This window comes from Aedes aegypti, unplaced genomic scaffold (assembly GCF_002204515.2).
Source record: "Aedes aegypti strain LVP_AGWG unplaced genomic scaffold, AaegL5.0 Primary Assembly AGWG_AaegL5_hic_scaff_677_PBJ_arrow, whole genome shotgun sequence".
NCBI classification, from domain to species: domain Eukaryota; kingdom Metazoa; phylum Arthropoda; class Insecta; order Diptera; family Culicidae; genus Aedes; species Aedes aegypti.
This window is the reverse complement of record NW_018736359.1, coordinates 27,296-39,501: the sequence shown is the minus strand read 5'-3', so window position 1 is coordinate 39,501 and position 12,206 is coordinate 27,296. Positions and strand designations below refer to the sequence as shown.

General features: G+C 36.5%; 1 long non-coding RNA gene across 1 annotated transcript; it reads right to left on the bottom strand.

Moving 5' to 3' along the window:
• Positions 1 to 6,138: 6,138 nt before the first annotated feature.
• On the bottom strand, positions 6,139 to 6,878 carry LOC110681293. Its single transcript, XR_002503156.1, has 2 exons — positions 6,762 to 6,878; positions 6,139 to 6,403 (listed from the first exon to the last, which is right to left on the bottom strand). It is a non-coding gene; the product is annotated as an uncharacterized LOC110681293 (long non-coding RNA).
• Positions 6,879 to 12,206: the final 5,328 nt, after the last annotated feature.

The following is a 12,206-nucleotide window of genomic DNA, read 5'->3' as shown; positions in this document are numbered from 1 at the left end:
GCCTGTGTACTTTTAAATTTCTTCCGATTCATTTCAAACTTTGGGAGGATACTTTTTTCCATAATATAAGCATAGGGGAGCCAAAATTTCAAAATTTGCATCACTCTAACTGCCGTGAATCGCAAGTCAGCCCCCATCTGCATTTTCGTCAAAATTGAGTTGAGTTCAGTTTTCAACATCTTTTCCAATTCTCTTTCAGCTGCACTAATAAAACAATATGATTTGTGCGGAAAAATTAGTAAAAAAACAGCAAGTCAAATTGTCCCATAATGAAAAGTAACCGCATATCAGTCCCACTACAGACTCTCGCACCATGGAACACAAAAATTCAACTTGTTTTGATTATCTTTATATTTTTCACGATAAGATATCATAGTGATAAGCAAGAGTTGTGTTTGATCCTTCGACCTTGACGCTAGCTTCTGCGGGGGGCCGGCGATGAGGGCAGGATCAAACATGTCGCGCATCGGTGGAGTAAAGTGAAAAAGTGCCGCGTTCGATTAGTTCTTTTTTGATCTTTCGACGTTGACGCTTGCTCCTGGGCAGTGCGTCAAGAAAGCCCGAACAGTCGTCAGTTGTTTTCGCTCTCGGGTGACGCGCCTATTTTCTCTGAGCGGTTTTATATAGCCGAGCAAACGAGTTAAGCTGAAAGTGGATTGTTGCTGCTGGATAACGGTTCAATTGGTGAGCTCGTTTCATGCTACTATTTCTAATCTATAAAATATGTATGACTGCACCTTTAATCATTAAAACGGTGAGACGTAAATATGATTTTTCAAAAAACTATGAAAGGTTCGTCACTGTGAGTGTCGACATAAACTCTGATTCATAAATTATTTATGTCTAATTTTTTTTTTCAAAACACCTTTTTCTCTTTATCTTTATTTTTGTAATTAAAAAAAAACTGAATGGTTCAACACTACGAGTGTAGACTTGCGAAAGGTTCACTTTATTCAACAAACTTTGAAAGGTTCGTCACGTCAAGTGTCGGCATAATTTTCTCTACATAGGTATTGTTCATATCAAATGAAAATATTATATTTACAGATAAGCATGTTTATATCTCACCAATATTTATTTATCATGGTCTAATCGCTTATCAAAGTGAATCCTGTGACCCAACGATCCTCCCCATTAACAAAAAAACATCCCTCCCAGTAACCTTTGTGGAGATGCAGAGGCAAACACGGTCTCCATATAGCAAAGGTTACACACTAACATTCCTTCCCCCAATCCCACCTGACTGCAAGGACGTGGCCGGCGTCGTTATTGACCATGTATAAATAGAGGCACTGAATTTGCACACTGAAGAAGATTATGGCCAATCCCAGCCGATCTTCTAGTTGATTCTTTGTACATTTTCACTGACTTCGGTCAATCACGGAATAGCAACCATTGATATGTGTAGTCAGTCTAAGCTAAGCTAAGCTAAGCTAAGTAAGATATCATAGTGATAAGCAAGTTGTGGAAGTTTCATTAAGATTGGAACATGTTCCAATCCTTTGGAATTATTTGAATATTCATATGGAAAACGAGTTTGAAAACTTCACAGCCCATTTTCTCAATGCCTACTTTTTACAGATGGGACTGACTTGCGATTCACGGCAGCTAACGAGTATAGATGACCGTACAATTCGTAGTTGCTACTCCGTGATTGAACAGAATCGAGACCAGACGAGAATCGAAGTTGCACAGGGAATTAATGAATGGGGCTTGGGATTAGCTTACCATTCTTCAATGTGCACACATCGAGAGCTCAAATCTTAAATGACAATAACGGCGCCGGCCACGTCCTTACGATCATCGAGGAAGGGAAGGAATGTTTGTTAGACAACCGTTGTTACTAGAGACCGAGTATACCTCTGCATCTCCACAGTTGTCATGGATAGGATATTGGGCTAGTGGGAAAAGGTAAAGATCTGAGAGTCACCAATAGTTGGTGATACGATCCATGATATAATCTCGCCTAATCGGATTCGCGATATAATTCGATAATCACATTGTACGCCGAACAAGTGTTCGTCACTCACCCACGCAAGAGCAAGCGACGCGGTCAATAGATCAAACACTACTAACGATCCGCGGCGCTTTTTCATTTCACTACGCGAACAACGCGTGACTTGTTTGATCCTACCCTCATCACCCGCCCCCGCAAGGGCAGGCGTCAAGGTCGAAGGATCAAACACAACTAACTTTCACGGCACTTTTTTCACTACTGGTCGACCGACGCGCGACATGTTTGACCCTGCCCTAATCGCCCGCCCCCGTAGGAGCAAGCGTCAAGGTCAAAGGATCAAACACAACTCAAGACAATAATTACAGCCCAATTGGCTACAAACAATAAAGGAATCAGCAACATAGTTGGTTTAATATGAGATTTGGAAAAGGTGGCTGTTCTTCATAATTGTACTGAAAAGGTATTTTGCTGCATGCAGCTAACTGAAGCAACGGAAGTTATATAAACCATATTGTGTCATCTAAATTTTAAATTATCAGAGTAATTAGAAAAAAAAATCCAAGAAAAACTGGTGACAATGAAAATGTCTGCAAAATAGAGTCACTGACAGTCTTAAAAATAAGAATCTGTATTGAAAGTGAGTCTATCATGGGATGTTAACCATGATGTTTATCTAATATGTAATCTTCAATGGCTCGAGTGATTCCTAAAACATCTTCATAACCGACTTGTTATGTACATCAAGTGACTAAATATGAGAAAAAATCTGTGAGTTTTTCGGTTTCCACTGTGAGTTATGGCCACGTGGCAGTCCTCCAAAGGATTTCTGAATATCTCTGGTACCAGATAGCTGAAACAAACAATCAGGGTAAATACTGGAGATTGAAGAGTTTTCCGGAAGCCTGTCGCAAATGATGTAAAATTATTTAAAAAAAAAACTGGTTCAAATTAACTTTAGGAGTAAAACAGTTTAACTTTCTTTACAAGGACTGAATAATGTATATAAATTTATTACGGAACAACGTTGAGCTGAGTCATTAGAGTTATTAAAAATTAATTAGAGTTATGTCAAAATAATTATTGTGTGTGTGTGTGTGTGTGATACAATCCACCTCCCACTGGCCGGCAGTGCTTTTATGGAAGAAAATTGTATGCATGTATTTAATGATACTTTTCGATATCTTTATATCTGCAGACAATTTTAGCCCAGGAGATGAAAGGTGATAGCTCTACTGAAATTCCAACGACCCATTTCAAGAATGGCAGTAAATACACACACATTCTGAGGTCATTTTCATTTACAGTAAGCCCCGCATAAAAACATCCAGATATCAAATGGATATATGCAATGTTTTTACACTTCCCGAATCGAAAATTATATTTTCGACCCTGGCACGTATTTAGTTTGAATTGGTAATAAGTGAGTAAAGTAAACAATAATAAAGAACGATTTTACCAGGATGTGAAGCAGTTTTTCTCCGTCGCCGCACTGGGGTTTCCGTAAAATACTATACACTTTTTCACTACACTCCACGCGTAACACGTTCGATCCTGACCGCATCACCCGCCCCTCAGGAGCAAGTGTCGCAGTCAAAGGATCACACACTACTGCAGAGTTATGTCAAAATAATTATTGGCGCAAAACTTATCATATTTCAAACATAACTTTCCCTTCTTGACGTGATTTCCACGTGATTTAGTCTATTTTGTTACAATCCTTCGCATACAGTTTTATGCAATTTATGCAACGTGAAAGATGTGTGTCAGAGCTGACGTAAGGTTATCTTTTTTTGCTATATAGCAGACCTGAGGAAAAAAACTGAGACGTTTGGCACGAATTAGCTTAGTCGAATGGATATATGGCTGAATAGTGTATCTGTGCGAAATATCGCAAAATAATTAAGAAAAACAGCCCATTAACTGTTTTTCTTAATTATTTTGCGATATTTCGCACAGATACACTATTCAGCCAGATATCCATTCGACTAAGCTAATTCGTGCCAAACGTCTCAGTTTTTTTCCTCAGGTCAGCTATATAGCAAAAAAAGATAACCTTACGTCAGTTCTGACACACATCTTTCACGTTGCAAAAATTGCATAAAATTGTATGCGAAGGATTGTACAAAATAGACTAAATCACGTGGATCGATCAATCGCGTTGTTTTATATTTGTTATAATATTACAATGTTATTAATGTGATTGGCGATTGATGTACTGCAGAAGTGACGCTAAATTAATTTTTTTTGCAGTGGCTGTGCAGTGGTAATAGTCCAATCTTATTGATGAAATAATCTAAAAGATGGCTACACACAAAAAAATCCGTTCTCGTATCCGTGAACAGCAGGCGTGAACTCGTCAACAACAAAAATACACCGTGAACTAGATCATGTATACGAGACCAATCATGGTAGTTCACGGTGTATTTTTGACAGTTCACGTTTTCCAGAACGCTTTTTTGAGCGTGTATACAATATTACATGATCTTAGTACAAATAATATGAGTCAATTTAAGATATCAAAAAAGCAAGTATCGAAAAATTTGGTAGTCCTTAATTTTTATTAAGAAATGTTTCGATCAATATATATCAAGGTTGAAAATAAATAACAAAAAATGATTCTGGGGAATGGTTTTCTGGCAAAAATCATTCGGGCGAAATGATTCTGGTAAATGGTTTTCTGGCAAATGTCATACAATCCAATACCTGGGAGGGAGCTTGAAAATCATTTAAAAAAATATTTCAAATCCTCCACAGAGCTTACTTCCCGCTATCACAACAACTAGTCCATATTGGTACAGCATACATGGTTGGTTTAAAAGTTTGTTTAAATATCAAAAGATTGTTCTTGAGACAATTGACAATTGAGACAATTCGAATATTGTGTTCATAACTGGATACAGTATTTTTATATATTTTGTATATTTGGCCTCAATGTCTTCAATGTGATTTTTGAAAAACCCTGCCCTGGATGCTTAGTTTCATATGATCAATTTATTAGCATGAAAACATTCTAACTTGAAGGTTTCAAACAAAGAAAATAGAATTTGTTGGATTTTACAATCAAACCTCCATGTCAATGTCGACCGATTTTTCTAAGTTTAGAAGAGCAAAACCAGTTGAACAGCCTTCAAGTTTGTTTGAACTAATCAAATTCGTTACACGTTAAAGTTGATGAGTGGTCTATTTGTCAGAAAAATATGTCAACTGGAAAGATTTGTTAAATATATTAATCATTTAGGGTAGGTGTACCAGTTATGGCCATAGTGGTTCCCTATTTCGCCATACGTGATATTTTGAATGCCTTTACATTTTGAAAAATCTTTTGTGTTTTAGCAGTAAATCAAAGAATAAATCTTGATGTTAAAACATTCAAAAAGATTAAAAATATAAAAGTTCTCCAAATTTTGCATATGGCCAAATAGGGAACCACTATGGCCATAACTGGTACACTTTCCCTATTTCGAAGTTTCTTGATGAGGATGTAGAAAGTTCAATCATCGTCAGGGACTTTCATACTATGATTTTTTTTAATAATAGCTCCCACTTCTTCCAAATCAGTGTTCCAAGAATTTTCGAAAACCTTCTATTTATTGAGTATGCTTTTGAAATTCTGAATACTTAATTTTCAATTGGACTAGTGTGTCCCAAATTTACATACTTTTAAACTGAATAGCTAGTTTTTGAGCTTCGCAATTAGTTAGTAATAATTTGCTTTCCTCTTTCAATGCCGGAATCGGCGTTAGAGGTTTTTTTTACAAAAATTAATATATGATCCTATAGGACTTAGAACCAGAGTCCAATTGAGACAATAATTTTCAAAATGCTCGTTCATTAATTTAAACACGTTTCTAATTTCTTTTTGCAGATCACGTCAGAAAATGTTCAGCTGAATAGATCAATTATATTGAGATGGCTAATGTATTTAGTAGCTTGGTAGTAAAAATGATTCTATGATGTTTTGCGCAAAACTGTTTTAAAATGTTGTCTTTTGAACTCAGCTGATTCATAAATTGTGGGTGATTCAACTTTGTGGAGCAGCTGTACAAACCTCTCTCCAGCATCTCCACCACCAGGGTCAAAGTTCCCACACCGGGCCCAATCCGAACAATCAGAATAGCATATCACTCACCTTTCGAAAAACTGCAACATCGACCATACTGTGGCTGTTGTTCCTATTGCCACTCTTCCAAAATGTACTCAAACTTCAGCTCACGTACTCGCACTACTTTTAGGTTATCGTTTCTTGTTCTTCTTCTTCTTCCACAATGCTGGGAACGAGATCGACGCAAACTTAAACGCTAATTTCCACGCTAAACACCTCGAAAACGAGCACTGTCAAGTACATCTACCAAACAACCAAGCCTTCGCTGCTGCTTCTTAATTGCAATTATGAAAAAGACGAAACATGCTAACAGATTTCCATAAACTGCCAATTAACTAATGCTGCTGAAAAAAAAATACAAGAAAGGCAAAAAAGCTCGATAGGTATACAAGAGGAGAAACGGAATTAACACTATGCGCCACCTCCACAAGGGGTTACATAAATGACCCCACTTGGGCGTTGGTCGGTTCGCTGTTCTAGATTGACATGTACTTGGTTGAATATTCACAATACTGTCATTCCACGCAACCTGTGGTTTGTTCTACTAATTTCGAGTCACTTTTTCAAGGTCCAGTTCTTTTGTTCAAACTGACAGTCCCCGGGTCATTTTTTTCGTTAATTCAACACCACCGAAACACAAATCACATTTCCAGGGTCAGCACGATTTGCCTTTGTCCAAAAAAACTAAATTAAGTCACCGACCACCTGCGTTAATCTGGCAATCACTCAGATAGATCACAGGAACAGAACGAAACCCGCGATCGCGTCGGTAATAAAAACAAGCAACGAACCTCACGCGCGTCTACTAAACCTGACGGTTGGCGTTCGAATGGAATCAGAACTTTTCCGCCGAGTCTATTTTATATAATTGTTTTTCTCTATGGACCCCCGGGCGTGCTTTTCCCCAATGGATGCTCTGCGATGCGTTGGACCACGGTGGTGATGATGGTTCTATTTTTTTCGAGATCGGTTGCACAGTGTTTCGAATCCTCGATTTGACGCATAAAACAGAATAAATAATAAATATTTCTGTAAGATATTTGGTGTCTTCGAAGAAGTTTTTTGAAATACCAAGGTGTTATGAGTTCGATAATCAATCCACCAAAGTAGAGGGTCTTTCATGTTTAATGCTCACTAGCGCCGACTGGTGGCAAAATTTTAAATCAACTAGCTCGAACAATGATAGTTTTTGACTTACTGAATAACTTTGCCGAAGACGCCATCTTTCTGAGTGGCCAGGATTCTGAGATCTGCAAAACAAACGTTTCATGTTCACTAGCACCACCTAGTGGCAAAATCCCGATTTTTTTGGCTTAAATAATAATAGCCCTTGAGCTAGTGAACAATTTTGCCAAAGACATCATCTTTCTAAATGGTCAGACTCCTGGGATATTCGCAAAACCAAGGGTGTTGTACAAAGTACAACACGCGACTACTCGCGTTACAAAAATTCGCGTGATGACCAAAGGTTAAAGACGAGTTGCACAAAATCATTGAATGCTCCATATGTTTTTTTTGTAATGTTAGTTTGACTCATATTTTTAGTAGAGTATTGAGTTTACTGATAAGTAATAATTTAACATTTTCAATACTATATTTGCTAGAGTTTGAAGCAGGGTTTCGTTTTAAACATCGAATACCGCTCTTTTTGTTTGACGTTTCAAACACGTTCGTTGATTAGTAGCTGTGGGAGTACTCAAAAGAACACAAATCTGAGAAACTGGCTTTGTCCCCGTTGGAATTTAACAACAGAAAGAAGAAGATGAATAATAAGTAGTCATAAGTCTGATCTCCCAACGAAGTCATCTGAGTTAGTTTTAATGGCCTAGAAAAGACTTCCAGTATCTAAACTATCTTTTAAGACAACAAAATTGAGTCACAACTGATTCCCATTTCCACAAAATTCGACATACACCCGATTTTTTTTTTTTTTTTGCGCGGGGGATGCGTACCGTGCAAAACAAAATTTCAGATCAAAATTTAAAAAACCGTGCAAAAACAGTAATACCATTTCTCGGCGTTTCATGTAAAAATAAGGTTTTGCTAAAAAAAATGTATGGAAACTTTTTTGCGCGGCTGTGTAAAAAAAATCCATGCAAAAACAGAATCGGGTGTATTTAAGTGAAATATTTCAACAAAATCTCAATACGAAATCAAGCATTAAGAATATGAGTATGTTTGGAATTAGAGACAACGGTGTTGAAAAGCCTAATTTTGCGTGACGTATTTTTTGGACGCTTCTTGGTGTCATAAATTTATTTATTTTTTTCTATCTTTATTCATTAATTTTTAACCCTGGGATAGTTTATCTTAGGACCAACGGCTGTACTTTCCTTCCGAAGGAAGCCGTCATAATAACTTTTAAAGTCATAAGTGACTATCTCTGGAATGGGATTCGATCCCAGGTTTTGGCATGAGAGGCGTGTGTTCTAACCACTACACCAGGTCCGTCCCCATATATAATCATACGGGATCAGTTTTAATGCAAACACGGTAAAACATGACGAACAATATTATATTCTAAATAGGCTGACAAATTCGAATTAAAAAGCTGACAAAATCGGGTCAGCACTTCTTCAAAGCTGTAACATATATTCGAATGGCTTATATGTTCTTTAATGCAACACAATTTTAAACTTCAGTTGAGTTTCGATCGTTTATACTAGTTTTTAGGAAATTTGTATTTGTCCTGGAATCCCTAGAAATTCCAGAAGTCAAAAATAAAAATCCCGAATACCGGGATTTTTTCAAGTCCGGGAAACAAGATCCTCTACACCAAAATGAGATGATATGTTTTTAATGAAGTTACAGTTTTGTGTCTTTGGCAAACATGTAGAGAATATAATTGCAAACATACCCGTGCAGGAACAAATAACACAACGTAGGACCTGGTCAACCCAGTCAAACATTGGACGAAACATCTGTGAAAACCGTAATATTATACCGTAATTGGAGATTATTCAGTAGTTCAGAGATTTATTATGGAATTGGAATTTTTTTTAACAATTAAGGGTACCCCATTGAACGATTCGAAAAAATTCTACCCTATTACCCAGAAGTTCATAGCTCTGATTGTTATTTCCCCGAATTTACAATTATCTTGACATAATGATGTTATTTCCCCATGATATCGAAATTCGGGTTTATGGATCGTTCAGGAATTTGGAATTTGGGGTAATGGCATTGAAATTATAGCATCGTGTTAATCCTCCCAATTGGACAATTTGTAAATTTTGCTCTTTTGCAATTCAACTTAGATAAACCATAAAAAAATGTTTGAATTCTGCAATATTTAAGTTTTATATGTTTTAAACCACAGAACTTTTTTACAGTGGATCAATTGAAATTTTCTCTGATCAGTTTGTCAAATGTTAGCTTAAAATGAAATAAAGTTAAAGGTAAACAACAACAATCTCAAAACTTATTTAAACTCGAGGAAGAAATCTGCCAATAAATTATTTTAAAACCGTGTTGATTCGAAGTGTCCGGATACTTGATCAACTGACCACATCCCATTAAAAAGTAAGAGTACCATGTTTCATTTAACTGTATTTGTTTTTTTTTTCATTGTGATTCCACCACCAACCAACATGTTCACATGTTCACCAGGCAAACATATAATGGATTTTTGGGAAACAATTTAGAAATGAGTTGATTTTTGCAGTTAACAAGTTTACTTGTGTTAGTGCATGTGTAGTACCTACCTGTTTCCAAGTAGTATTAGAACGTGAAAATATAGCAAATGTTACGATAACATTCTAACTATTCGAGTATTTGCACTTAATATGGACAAACAATGTAAGTGGATTGTACACGCTGGTACACTTTTCCCACAGTACCTTATTGCACTACCTGATCCAATTATCAGCTTGGTGTTTGTGGAATATGCATGAGATATAAATTGAGGTATTTTACATCTTTTGCAGATTTTTTTTTCAAAACGTATTCAGGTAGTAAGTATTTAAAATTATTTAGGATGGAATTCCTCAGCTTGGTAATAAGCTGCATTTTTTTTCTTTTATTAATCGCCTTATCTTCAACATCCCTTGAAACTCGATTTTGTACACAACTTTTTATCATCTTCCAGAAAGGCATTTGTAAATACACGGAAAAAAACGGGTTGCCGAATCCATGAACAAAAAGTCATAAATTCATAAAATTTTATGTTTCATGATAGCATGACTAAAAGTCATGAAATCGTGAGTATTATGCAAGAATTTGTATGCTCAGGGCGTTACACAAATCTAACTGTCACTTTCTTCATCTTAGTCGACGCGTCTCATGGCGATCGGTGATTTTTCTCTAGTGAAATTATAAAAAAAAGTTTTGTTTTTTGAAAAAGTTTAAATGGAAGACACTGCTCTTCGGAACCGTGCCATCGTATCGATGACATTATTGGCGAGATTTCCGTAAGTTTCCACATTGTGTCACGACACAATCAAACTGCCGGAGCTGTTAGATGTTCCAAAATATACTTACAAGCCTTCATTCTAATTTTGTAGAACCGGGTAATGTTTGACTTTGAGCGAAGATTTCGCTTCACAAACTCGTCGGCGATTTTAACTGTTCGGATGTGATGCCTTCCCTATGTCCTATAGCAGAGCAGCTCACAAAAAGCCTTCGGCAGCCGGATGTTCCAGTTCATTTTCCACATCCACAGTGTTGTTAAGGAGTGTTCCATTACTCATGCAATCCACCAGCATTTTGTGAGCCCAGGGACCATTTGTTAAATCAATTGATGTTCGAAACAATATTTTGCGTACAAACCTAACCACTGGATGTTCGCGTTCCTGCTTAAGATTTGGCACTCGTTAGGTTGACAATTGTGGAATGTGTTCGCGGTTTATTACGAAACTACCGGCACAAAAGTCGCAACGATTTTAATTTTCATTTCATTTGTTTACCAACAGCAAATATAAACTGGGATCTAAATTGACGTATAATGTTCCGTTTTCATGAAATGAGTTCATGATTCAGGGGTCCTGCTTCATGATTTCATGACTCAACTTGCCACTTTTCAGCACCAAAATCGGAATCATAAATGACAGCTATCTTAATACATGAATAGTGCTTATGTTTTCATGACCTGTGTTCATGATATCAGATCCTGCTTCATGATTTCATGACCGAAATTGCCACTTTTCGTATCGAAAATAGGAATCATAAATGACAGATGACTACATCCATGAATAGTGCTTGTTTCCATGAATTTTATTCATGGTTCCAGCTTACATGCTTCATGATTTGAGAATTCCAGCTGACATTTTTCTTCGCTTTAAATTAAAAACGTAACGTACAGCCGGCGTTACGCTAAAATGCTTCATGATTTCATGGCTTTTGGTCATGGTGTATTTCCATAACATGAAAACACACTTTTCTTCCGAAATTATGACTCATTCTCCTTATTTTAAGTGCCGCTTTTTTACCCGTGTTCAGGTTTGTTCTAGATAAGTGAAAACTGATCTAGATCAGTTTAATCGTTTGATAAGAGCGAGTGTTTTACAAAATACTGGATTACTCATGAACCGGCAGATGACGGCAGCTATTTTTTTTGTCCACGACTAGTCATGAACATAAGTTTCATTGTCGTGAACCAAGTGGAGCTTTTTTACTGGAATAATTTTTGGATCGAAAAAAATACAGTATGTGATTTAAAATGGGATATAATGTCATGTAATCTGCTTTCATATCAAGAGAATAATCAGATAAAAAAAAAACACTGAACTTCTGAAAATTCAGACGTATTTCATTTATTTGCATTGTATAATATGGCTTGTATTCAACACAATACTTTAACTTTCATATAAATCGAAGGATAGATAGGTAGGTAGATACACATATGGGACAAATTATCTTGAATTCCGTATAAAAGTTTATTAGAACCCCAGTTTAGAGATGACTTTTTCAAAACACTTTAGTAGCTTGCGATATGTTTCGCAAATACATTTGAAAAATATAAATCCATTAAAAAATATCAAACATAAGCATTTTTTAACATATTTTTATTAAATTTTCAAACCGCCACAACAAAAAAAGCTCCACGTGGCCCCATTTTTATTTTTTCGCGACAATGAAAGTAATGTTCTTGACTAGTCGTATACAAAAAAAAAGCTGCCGCCATCTGCCGCTTCATGAGTTATGCTGGGT